The sequence below is a fragment of the Pleurodeles waltl genome, chromosome 9, assembly GCF_031143425.1.
Source record: "Pleurodeles waltl isolate 20211129_DDA chromosome 9, aPleWal1.hap1.20221129, whole genome shotgun sequence".
NCBI lineage: Eukaryota > Metazoa > Chordata > Amphibia > Caudata > Salamandridae > Pleurodeles > Pleurodeles waltl.
The window spans coordinates 18,071,132-18,084,307 of NC_090448.1; the positions used below are offsets into that span (position 1 = coordinate 18,071,132).

General features: G+C 45.6%; 1 protein-coding gene across 1 annotated transcript in view; it reads left to right on the plus strand.

Annotated features, from left to right (window-relative positions):
- The window catches only part of CPNE9 (copine family member 9), a 1,043,154-nt gene that overhangs the window by 231,256 nt on the left and 798,722 nt on the right, over positions 1-13,176 (plus strand). The window lies entirely within an intron of this gene.

Genomic DNA, 13,176 nt, shown 5'->3' on the forward strand with positions numbered 1-13,176 from the left:
CCTCATCATTCTAACCACCATCCAAACAAAGGCCACTCTAGAAGCGATACGAATAAGGATACAAATAAGGGTACGAATAAGGATACGAATAAGGATACGAATAAGGATACGAATAAGGATACGAATAAGGAAGGCTTTCTTCTAAAACCTTGATTCAATGCACCTGCTGGGTCCTTGTTGGTCAAGATTATCAGCCTATTTGCCAAAGTCTTTGTGCCTTATTCTCTATTTCCTAATATTTATCATTCCTTGATGCATTAGGAGCACCTACAACTATCCCATAATTTTGTCCGAGGCCCTAAAGTCCATCCTACAACCAGAGTGTTTGTGCTTTATCTTCTGCTAACTGTAATTCACCCATCAGCTTCTTCTGCACACAATCCTTTTCTTTTTCGGTCACTGAGACCAGACAGTACCTTTGACACAGATAACACCTTTAGAGCATTCCAAACTATGAGAGGGGTAACATTGATATCCAGGTGGTCTGAGATGATCTTAGAAACATTTGGCCTTTTCACAGCATCTTGAAGCAGGTATCTACCTAACTTCTATCTCTGGGTTTGAGGCGTGGTGCCAAATTTTGACAACATTATTGGAGTGTTGTTGGGTACTAATACTGTCCCTATGTAAAAGTACCTAACATTACCCATCAGTCTGAGACTGAGGAAGATGCGGTCCTTCCTCAAACAGGTATGGTGAATATGAGAGAAAAAAGTAACCCTTCTCCTGTTGATGAACAGATTATCACACATCCATCATAACTGGGGTTGTGTGCTACTCCCTCATGTCGTCAGGATGACTCTATCTGCGGATGCTGGGAATCCAACAGGCTGGAAAGGCTCAGCGCTGCACGAGAAAATGACCACCAAGTACTTGAAAGCTGCTGGTAAAGAAGCAGAAGCCGGTGATCTGTGCTCATTGGACAGGCTTGCTGTTGATGGGTGAGGCTTGGGGTAAGGCACATCAGAAGAGGAGTGATTCAAAGAGGCTGCTTCTCTTTAAAAGTTAACATGATGGTCCTTCTCTTGGGGCCCTGGGCTCTCCCTGCTCTCAATGCCAGTGCTTGCTGAATGTGCCCATTTTACCCTCTTTCTTGACCCTTCTCATCCCAGTAAACCTGGGACTGTGTCAGACCAGACCGCAGTCTGTGAGACTGTGCTTTTCTAGAGCCGGCAGCTCACCCGTGGTGGGTGGTCTGTAGCTCCAGCAACAGTCACAGCTGAGAGCCTCTACACCATTCAAGTTCCATCACTGGACTCCAGCTGGCTGAGCCCAAGCTTGTGTCCAGGCATCCCTTGTCTGCTCCTGGGTCCACACACTCCTCTTGGGCTCTCTCCTAAAGAGACACCTCTTGCAGCTTCAGCTCAAACATCCTGCATGCATCCCTTGCCATGCCTCCTCCATGGCAGGGTTCTGAAAGTTACAAAAGGTGTAATATTATTTCTTTTTAAAGCATAATTTTAGTTGGCATTTGATTTACATAGCATCAAACTGATGTAACATGACCATTGGTCAGCGACATCATAATGGTTGTAAATAAAGATGTGGTCGATACGGCTCAGCATGTACATAACAGAGATTAGTGGACCAAAGTTCTCATGATGGCTACAAGCTGGAGCTGACTGCAGATTCTGTGCTATTCATGCAAACAGATTGTAATGGGGATGGAGCAGGCTTCACCACCACTGCCGCGATCTCCAGACCGTACTATGTCTACCAGGGCCCCTGTACTTTACAGCGATCCATCCGCCCCTTGACGCCCTGCTACAATAGGGCATGGTGGACCACACACAATATCCCTCTTGTCAATGATTACACTCATGAAGTAAAGCTTCAAGGTATAGTTCAGCAAAGCAAGATCACTAGGAATACCCAGGAGGGCGGCGATGAGCCGAAGGGTTCTGAGGTCCAGATATGCCACCCAGCTGTCCTTCTGCCTCTCTGAAATATCTGGAACTCCCTAGAGGCCCAAACAGTGAAGAACATTTCCACCCTCCCTGCATTTCTGACACACGTGCTGTGTCAAATCCCCCAGTTCTTTTGCTGTAGGCTCTGTGCAGGATGTTCAACTACAGATAGACTGTACGGCCACTTCACTCACTTGTATTAGTGAAATACTTTCATTTAAGTATATTTGGCACATGGGCCCTCCTTAAATTCTCCTCTCCATCTCTCCAGGTAGATAGGTGTGTTATTAATGATTCTTATGCACCGAGGATGACGCCCCATCAACTTGCTTCTTCAAGAGTACTGCTAGGAAAGGCAAACATCCTAATGGCATCAGACCCAGTGGTATTTAAAAAATCCTAAATCCCAATAACATCCCATCATTGGGATCTCAACAACTTTAGCTCCCCCAGCTCCCTTCTTACCCACAGGGCAGTCTTCCATAGCTAAATCACTAACACTGCCACCTGCAGAAGCACCTTCTCTCGCCCCAGACCAGAGTTCTTGATTGTATGCATCATTGCTCATGGCCACCCTATTCTGCCTGATGAAGGATTTTTCATCCGCCTGAGCCGAATATTTCACTTACAACAAGCAGTAGGGGTAGTCTTCAAACTGCATAGGAATAATAGCAAAGAGATCACTTTAAAGAGAGCTGAATGGCTCAGCAGAGAGGAGGGACGTGCGCATCAGTGTCTCACATCCTTCAGAAAGAAAGTTTCCAAGTGCCAAATAAAGATTGTGTTGAAAAACTGTGGACAAGACCTAATTAATTCTGCACCTAGGTAGCAACCCTCCCCCCCCTAGTTGGAGACAGAGCTGCTGCAAGCTGGTGTTAGGGTTTGGACCATAAATACATAAGATATCCATAAGCTGGGACATGGTGTTCCAAGGATCTGCCATGTATAGTAGGAAATTGTACACATAAAACAACATTTTGGTGTTTCTATTGGAGTTTGATCAGAAGCTCAGCATTAGAGTGTCTGCCTGAACCAACATGTCTAAGGCTCAATGGTCAGTGAGGCATGGAGAGGGCACGTAGTTCAACTTTACCACTGCCTTGCACTCTGCATAAAGAAACTTTACACATGTCTTGAATCTCCGTCCATGACCAGTATAATGGGGGAAGTATCACTCTATAGAATCAAAAGTTTTGCAGTGTCTGGGGACAGGGGCTTTGTACGAACAAGCTTTACCCATACCTTGAATCTCAGCCCAGCATTAAAAACAGAAAATCTCACTGCATACAATCAGAAGCTTTCCCAGTAACTAGGGACAGTATTAAAAGATTAAAAGGGGACCCTTCACTTCCTCTGCTCTTCCATGCAGTTAAAACGTCTGTGCGGGATCAGCCTTGTAGAAAGTTGGGGTATGAAACTGGGGTCATCCTGATGCACCTATGTCATAATAATCAGGAGAAGCCCATTAGCTAAAATGTTGTTTGAACCTTCATCAGAGATTGAGATCAGTGGGACAACCAGTCATATGCGTGGTTCACAACCCGAAGCATGCGTGTTACTACAGCAGGCTGTGGGTCATCCTCTTTTTTTAATCTCCTTTGCTTGTGTATATTATGCCACCTGGCACCAACTGGCCTTCCAACCTCTTAAGAGATACAGATGGTATCCCAGTAGACCCAGGCATCTTAACACCCTCCACAAGCTTGATAGCATCCACAACTTTGTCCAGTGTGATAGAAGTGTCTCATCTCTGAAATTCATGAGATGTCCGGGGCTAGAGGAGCCGAGTTATTGCTGCCTCATCTGTCTCTGTTGTAAACCAATAATGGTTCTCTTGGCAACTGATGAACATCTGAGCAAACTCATTAGTATTTTAAAAGAACACTTCCTGAACAGTCAGTCACTTCCTCCACTCATAGTCCCCTTGTACCTCGTACTCAGCAAGGGATGAGACACTGTCACTTATTACCCATCTCATATAGTCTTCACCAAATCCCAAAATATTGTGGCTTGGATTAAGTCCAACCTGTCCAGGAGCTCTGGAGCAGTTCATTACTCTCCTTATCAACCTAATGTCATGGTGATTACTCATTGTGTTCTCCAAGGTTCCTTTCTGAGCCTGAGCCTTTTTAATAGATGTCTTCATTCACTCATTAACTTGATCCATTCGGCTGGCCTCAGATTACGACCTCTTCTGACAGTACACACATTTGCTGTGATTGAATGCACGGGTAAGAACTGCCTGTCTTCTCCAGCAAAAACAGACCCAAAGTCTTACTGGTCTTTGGCCCACCCAGCTTGGTCCCCCTCCCATGCCTGCTTTAGTGGTCAGAAATCTGGGAGGTTGCTTTGATGGTGACCTTTCCTTTGCAGATTAAGAGGTTACCTTGTCCGTGCTTCCTTCAGCTAAAAGTCTTGCAAAAGATCCTTTCTTGTTTACCTTCTAACTCATCAATCCTTACTCACCTGGATGACTGGAGTGCATTGCTTCTTGGCTCACCCCTTTGCTTACTCTCAAGACTTCAGCAAATTCAGAATTCTGCTGCCCGGCTGGAGTTTCCCTCCATTATCCTATTCAATCCAACTAACAAACTCACATGTCCACCACTCAAATTAACACATACTTCCCGATACTAATCCACCACGAATCCTTTATGGATTCCAGAGTAGCATGCTATTTGCTGAAAAGTTCTTCAACTCCTCATCCGGTGTAGTAAGCACTACATAAATACTATTACAATTACAATATGCTGTCTGGGTAGTCTCTGAGGGATGGACAATCGTGTGTATTTGTGCTTGCTGCAGTCAAAAGCTGAGTAAATATTAGAAAGATATGTTAGTGAAATGTAATATGTTTCTTCTCTAACAAGTAGATACAAACATTGACACATCAGTGCTCTTTTACCAACAAAGTGTGTTTGGTCCATCCACGCTGCATAGGGTGAAATAACAGCATCCATCCTGCACAGCGCTGCTTGCTACTGCTGCCTAGTCTTCATTTAAATTTTTTTATATCATTCCACACAGCCACTAAACAGCCCCGCGCACAGCCACAAAACTGGCCCATCACAAGACTGTCTCACACAAAGCCATAACACTGTCCAAGCATACCACAGAACCGTTCCAAACACAGCACCAAAACCATACCACACACAATCACAAAACTAGATCACACAATCACCTGTCACACTGGCCCATCTCCCACAACCAGCTCTCACACACAACCACACAAGCCAAACCATCTAAGCGCACCACAGAACCATCCCCGTACACCCCCAAAACCATACCACACACAATCACAAAACTATCCCACACCCTCACCTGTCAGGCCAGCACATCTGCCACAAACCGGTCCTACACATCACAAAAACAGCCCGCACAACCACACCGGCCCCCACACATAGCTGAAAAATTGCCACATCACAAAACCGTCCCACACAAAGCCACAAAACCATCCAAGCACACCACAAAACCATCCCACGTATAGCAACAAAACCATGCCCCACACACTCACAAAACTAGTCCACGCACTCGCCTGTCACACTGGCCCATCTGCCGCAAAGCGGCCCCACCGTCATAAAACCAGCACACTCACAACCACAACTAGTCCCCACATGTAGCCACAAACCTGATCCATCACAAAGCCGCCCCACACAAAGCCACAAAGCAGTCCAAGCACACTACAGAACCATCCCATGTACAGCATCAAAACCATGCCACACACACTCACAAAACTAATCCACACACTCGCCTGTCACACTGGTCCATCTGCCACAAACGGCCCCCAGACATAGCCACAAAACTGGCCCATCACAAAACCGTCCCACACAAAGCCATGCCACACACAATCATTAAACTAGCCCACACACTCATCATGCTGTCCTATCTGCCACAAACCGGCTTCACACTACCACAACTGGCCCTCCTACATAGCCACAAAACTGGACCATCAGAACACGGCCCCATACAAAGCTGCAAAACCATCCAAGCACACCACAGAACCGTCCCACATAGCCACAAAACCACACCACACACAATCACAACACTAGCCCACATACTCACCTATCAATCTGGGTCATCTGCCACAAACCGGCCCCCATGCCACAAAACCAGCCCACACACAACCACAGATGCCCCCCACGCACTAGGAAACCAGCCCACACACAACCACAAATGCCCCCCACGCACTAGGAAACCAGCCCACACACAACCACAAATGCCCCCCACGCACTAGGAAACCAGCCCACACACAACCACAGATGCCCCCCACGCACTAGGAAACCAGCCCACACACAACCACAGATGCCCCCCCACGCACTAGGAAACCAGCTGACACACAACCACAGATGCCCCCCACGCACTAGGAGACCAGCTCACACACAACCACAGATGCCCCCCACGCACTAGGAGACCAGTTCACACACAACCACAGATGCCCCCCACGCACTAGGAAACCAGCCCACGCACAACCACAAATGCCCCCCACGCACTAGGAGACCAGCTCACACACAACCACAGATGCCCCCCACGCACTAGGAAACCAGCCCACACACAACCACAGATGCCCCCCACGCACTAGGAAACCAGCCCACACACAACCACAAATGCCCCCCACGCACTAGGAAACCAGCCCACACACAACCACAGATGCCCCCCACGCACTAGGAAACCAGCCCACGCACAACCCCAGATGCCCCCCACGCACTAGGAAACCAGCCCACACACAACCACAGATGCCCCCCCACGCACTAGGAAACCAGCTGACACACAACCACAGATGCCCCCCACGCACTAGGAGACTAGCTCACACACAACCACAGATGCCCCCCACGCACTAGGAGACCAGTTCACACACAACCACAGATGCCCCCCACGCACTTGGAGACCAGGCCACGCACAACCACAGATGCCCCCCACGCACTAGGAGACCAGCTCACACACAACCACAGATGCCCCCCACGCACTAGGAAACCAGCCCACACACAACCACAGATGCCCCCCACGCACTAGGAAACCAGCTGACACACAACCACAGATGCCCCCCACGCACTAGGAGACCAGCCCACACACAACCACAGATGCCCCCCACGCACTAGGAGACCAGCCCACACACAACCACAGATGCCCCCCACGCACTAGGAGACCAGCCCACACACTCACCTGTCAGACTGCCCATCCACTGCCAGATTACCCCATTGGGCTAGTCAGACCCTGAACATAGATTATAAATCAAGTTTGTTCCTGCTAACTTCCGGACCCACTCTCTCGGGCCCAGGCACAGTTCTTGGGTGAGATGTTCAGTTAAAAGTATAGATGCCTCTCGGCGTCCCATGAGCTTGAGCAATAGTCATTCTACCAGTTGGTACTTCAGCTTTATCGATAAGGAGTCCAGAAAGTCTTGAGGACACTTGCTGCTCAAGGAGAGTTCACGAATTAAGCACAACCCAGAATTCGAGTAAAGCAGAGAAGTGTGGCCGGAAGTGGCCACCAACCAAGGCGGGATTTTGAAAGGACTTCAGTGTGGTACTAAGAGTGGGTGAAGTGAAGTGTGGAAAGCACTGGAACAAAACAGTAAATGATATGACAACTCCATTCCTCTGCCCCTAATCCCAGGATTGAATTCTGATCACTGTGCAAACAGGAAAGTGCGCAGGAATTTCAATTCCAAGTTCTGCAATGGTTCTGCTATTTTACTTTGTCAGATAAAACACCACACTGGGGTGAAACTGTATTTAGCAGGGGAAGTAACAACTGCAACTCATCCTTTTCTAAGCTACTTAGAACTTGGACCCATGAGCCTGGCATTCAAGTAAAGGCAGAGCCAGGAGACCCTGTGATGGGGATGAGGGGAGTTTTCATTGTAGAATGAGTACTCTCTGATTCCTGTGGCATGATATCCATCCATGCATTCGTCCCAGCACATATTCACCATTCATCCTTCCTTCACTTAGTACCTCCAAGAATCTCATTATCCATCCATTGGAAGATCAGTCCAGCCATCCGTCTGTCCATTCATTCATCCAACCTTACACCTGCTCTTTTATTCATCTGCACTTTCCCTTCATGCATCCATCCATTCCTCCACCCTCCCTCAACCCTTTCACAAATGCACCAATCCATGAATCTATGCATCCATGGATCTGTGCATCTATGCACCAACAAGCCAATCCAGCCGGCAGACCAGCCGTTCACTGGTATCCACTGGTGAGCTGGATGTGTCTGTCCACCCCAGCAGGTGGGATTACCACTCTCCTGAACAAAGGCGTAGTGAACCATTCGCTATACCAGTTTAAGCAGGGGTGATACAGGAGCGGATTTAATTGTTTTGTGGACCTTAAGTTTTATCTCGGGCTCGCAGGTCATCACACCTTAGAATAAATTCATAAATTCCGGAAGAATAAATCAGAATAACAGAGGTGGACCAAAGAAAACCTAAACCTGTCCTAAAAGGGTGAGCGAGAGCGAGAAAAATTATTAAAACGGCAAAGAAAAAGTGAGTTATAAGTACATGAAGTGAGACAGAGTAAAGGAAAATTGAAATATAGATAACGAAGGAAAGAACAAGAAGTATGAAGGAAAAAAGACACAAAAGATCACGGGAAAGAAAGAAAAGATGTAAAGAAAAAGGAAGAAAAGAAAAGAAGGATAGGAAAAAGCAAAAGCCGGAACAACAAAATAAATAAGAAAAATTAGGGGAGAGAAGGAAAGCAAAAAAAATATACTGAAATAACAAAGAAGAAACGTGAGATTAAAGGATGGGCGACTGGAGGAAAGAAGAGAAAAAAATTAACAAATGGAAGGAATATAAACAACCGTGCAAGATAGGAATAAAGGGATATGAAGATGGATAGAAAGCTAGGAAAAGGTCAGATGAAATGAGAGAAGAATGGACCGAGGGAAGGAAAGATGGAAAGACAACGAAATATGCATAAAAACAAAAGGAAGATGGCGGAAAGAAGGAAGGGAGGGAACTTAAAAGGAAACCAAAAGATGGAAACAATGAATGAGACAAATAAGCCTGTACTGGTAAATGAGTAGACATTGGCCAAATTTCTTAAAAATCTTCCTATAATGTTTACAGTTTGCTGCAAATATTCCCCAGGGGTCCAAGGCCCAGGGCCCGTCATAGTAAGGGCAGAGTCCCCTAAGTGGGAGTATTTTACTTTTCTGGCTGCTCCCTTTTTCTCCAATATCTTAGGAAGGCTCAGAAGACACTTCCAGCACATTTAGCTCAATATCTGACACCTTCTGATATCCTATAATGACCCCAAAGTCTATATGGGGGGAGGCAGGCAGCAGGCAGGAGGCAGGGAAAGGTCTCAGCTCATCATCCCGAAGAGGAAAACTGTGACACAAAAGGACGTTCTTGTCACTCTTACACCCCTAATTGCTCATTAAATTTGTCCCTGAAAAAGTTCACATTGTGACAAAGAGAATGAGCAACAAAATCTAATAAAGGTCAGCGTCCCGCATGTGGAAAATAGTTCTCACTCTGTCCTCTCGCTCATTTCTTTCCTCTGTTTCCCTTCCCTTTCTTTTTACCCGTTATCTTTCTGTCTCCCTCTCTCTCTCTTTCTCTCTATCTCTCTCTGTTTTCTCTCTCTCTCAAAATATTTAGGTACATTTCTCAGTGACAATGTTATTGTTTTGAACAAAAAAACACAGAAATTCACCAGTTATAGATAGCAGCAATAACATGCACCCCCCTTTTTTCTTTGCACCCCCTTGACCACCTGCTGTGAAACTTTCAGAACTACGACAGTGAAACAGGGACAGCACATCTGCAATGTTTTGCGGACGTTTGTCAAATGGGTGCAAAGTTATTAGAGGACAAAATAAAAAAATGCCTGTCTCTGGTCACCAGCATTGTGTAGTTATAGTTAGGACCTACGTACCATAGGAAGAATTTTTTTTGGTTTGCTAAAAATGTTGCCATCGTTTGACGAATCTTCACAAAAGTTTGCAAAATAATACTTCATCCATTTCAGCTCCTTCCTGGAATGTATTGGGGTGATCATCCAAGTGGGGGCCAAGAAAAAAGGGAGGTCTCAAAATCCTAATTCTCCATGCAATTTCCATAGGAATTTTTGAATAGCTCTAAACTCCAAACGGCTGAACAGAATTACACAAAATTTGGCAGAAAGCTAGATGTTTACCCCAATAGCATGTTGCAATTTACCGTAAATCTGTTCAGAAGTTTTTGAGAAATTAAAGTTTAAACTATGTATATTTGGACGACTGTACTATTGTGGCAGCTCCACGATCACGGAACTTCAAATAATAGAGCAATCGGATTGGCCGAGGGGGCCTCTTTTCACATGAGCCGCCTCACTACTGCAGAAGCGAGAAGCTCCTGCGAGCCCCACATGAGCTTGTGCTCTGATTGGCTGGCTGCCACATGAGGAGAAATATTGTAGTTCTCTTTATCTTGAATATTAAAAAATAGGGCATACGGGTACAGGGTAGGGCAGCTGGGCCCGTGGGCCTGCGCCAAATCTAAAGAACAAAAATTTGGTTGACGTGATCCCATGGGACTATTGCAGGAGCCAGTGGGGTCCTGTGCTCCCGTGAGAGTCCCTCTGGGGCACAGGGGCCCTGATGGCTCCGGCAAGAGTCCTGCATGATTGGAAAAACATTTTTTTTTAAAGGAGCGTGTGTCCCCAGTCAAAGCCACGCTGTACACAGCCAGGGGGTTAGCTTCCCACCGTGGGCTGGGCACAGCATCTGGTCACAGTCCAAGCCCTGTGTCTAACGCAACGCTGTGCACAGTTAAAGGCCATGCGCAGTGGGAGGTTGGCTGCCTGTGGGGCTTTCGGCAGAGGGCTGCGCTTGGCCAGGGGTTGGGATACTTACATTGTGTGATAAAATGTTACTTTACGTAAAAAAAAAAAAACTAGAAATGCATTGAAGAGCCTAAAGGCTAAAGTGACGTTATAGTTAGGGGTGGTAATAATATCTTACTTTGCATAAAAAAAAAAGAAAACCCACAGAAATTCACTGAAAAAAAAGTTTAGAGAGACATTATAGTTAGGTGAAAATGTCAGTTTAAATTTAACATTTTATATTAAAAAGCACTGGAATTCACCAGTTATAGCTATTTTAAGAAACTATGACATGCACCGTCTCCATGCACTGCTTATGAACTCACATATTAGATCACTCATGACGTGTTCTAGGACATCATTAATAAGATCACCAACGATGGAGGTGATGATGGGGGCACCATGCAGAGTGCGAGAGGCAGACGGCTATGGGGTTTTGCTGTCCTCCCTGAGTGATGGTGAGAGAACACAGTGCCCTGTTGTCTGACGTCTGACCCCTGGTGCCAGGGATTGTGGTCGGGAAAATGAAGCTCAGTCTCCGTTGAAGTTGAGCAAAGTCGGGCACTTGTCCAACCTTGGCAAGCCGTAGAGCTTGTACTTGCGCCGGCACGTGGAGCACTATCCACAGGAGGTAAAGTGTTATCTTTGAAAACAATAGTTTCCTTTGTAGGAAAGTTTGTACGTTTACAGACATGGGATAAAGTGCATTGGTTACCTTACAGTGTGCGCACGTTCTAAACTAATCAGTGCTTAATTTGTAAATAAAAAGGTGTTGGTGCCCAAAGTCGTCCTCTTAAACATGCGGCTGCTGCAATTGAATGTGCGAGCACAGAATACTGATGCAGCGTAACCCTCAAGCCACCTCGGGCCTCGTTAATCCATTTACAGACACTCCCTGCCCCTTCAGCTCACTCTTGCAGCTTTCTGCTTTCTCCCTTTGTGACGCTTTTCCGTTTTTCTCTCCCTCCATCTTTCCCATGTGTGTCTTTTGCCCGCAGTAAATGCTTGAGGCAGAAAAATAAGTGCCGGCCCTCAAAAATAAGTGCTGGTGCTCTGCACCGCAAATAACAAGCACAAGTTAAACACTGAAACTAATACACACTTATCTAAACTGTCATATCACAATACGTGACCTTTACAGCTTCATTGGTCGTTTTTCTCATATGGCCATTTTATATTGTAAACGGTATGGAGTTTAGTGAAATTTAGTAAATATGCTAAGTGCTCCATCATTAGCAGTGATACACATTGGGGCCTATTCTCAAAGGTACATTTACATGTGTGAATTTACTCAAGTGTAAATCTACTCCTTCACCTAGGTGTACGTCTGCACTTTCTTTGCTAGTCACCATTTCTGAGTGTACATTTACACCTAAGTGTAGACTTGCATGTCTCCAACTCCGCAATTGGAGGGGCAGTGATGACTAAGACAAGTGTAAACTTAACACTAGTAACTTTTCGTGCATGGATGGAGATCTCAAGCACTACTGTGGAGTTGTCCCTATGGAAAAGTATAGTAAAAAATTAATATAGTTTATTTTTTAAATAAATATTGTATTACTTTAAAGTAAATTCAAAATAAATTAAAATAATTCTTTTTAATCTAGAACTAACAAAATAAAAGGCCAGAACACATCAACTCTTCCAAATAAATGTTTTTTAAAATAATTTAAGAATGTAAATAATTTTGTGAAAGTCCGCATGTGGCTGCTGCGAAAACGTCCCTTGAATGACTCCGCCACCCAAAATGGTCTCTCCCAAGGTGGGGAGTGCAGGCGTCATAGGTTGAAAACGGTGCCATGGTGGCACACCCCTGCCTGAGGTTGTAAAGTGAACTCGCGCCAATACAGCAGAGCACTCTGTGATGCTAATACAGAAGCAATGTCCCAGAAAAGAGCACAACTCACATGAACCCACCGCGCCACAGCACACTACTGAACCACAGCAGAACACCTGTCCAGCTCAGGGCTGTAAGCAACATGACGTCAATGAAATGCAGCACGTGAAGGCTGGCACGTTTGTGGGCGAAAACGGAGAAACTCTGACAGATTCATTGATGTTGCACCCGAACTATTCGACTACATCTGAAAGAAACAAAGAAACATATCATGGCCATCGACTTGAGTTTTGGGGCGATAAGTAAGGCTGAGAACAGGGAAACCAGGATTCGGGGTTTCAGTTTACAGGTATGAGTAAAAAGTAAGACCTGAGAGGAGTTTTCATGGTGTAAAGCTGGAATTCTGCTGCTAAGGCTTGTTTCCTTTGTAGAGCTTCAAAGGTGGGCAACATTTCCTGTAAAAGTATTTTTTTCTGGAAAATTATTTTCACTTTTCTTTAATTCACCTCCTTTGTGGTCTTGTCAACTTTGTGAAAATGTTTCAGAGTTGTCAAAAGTCACATTTGCACAGTTCGCACAACACTAAAAAGAACAAACAGTAATAATGTTT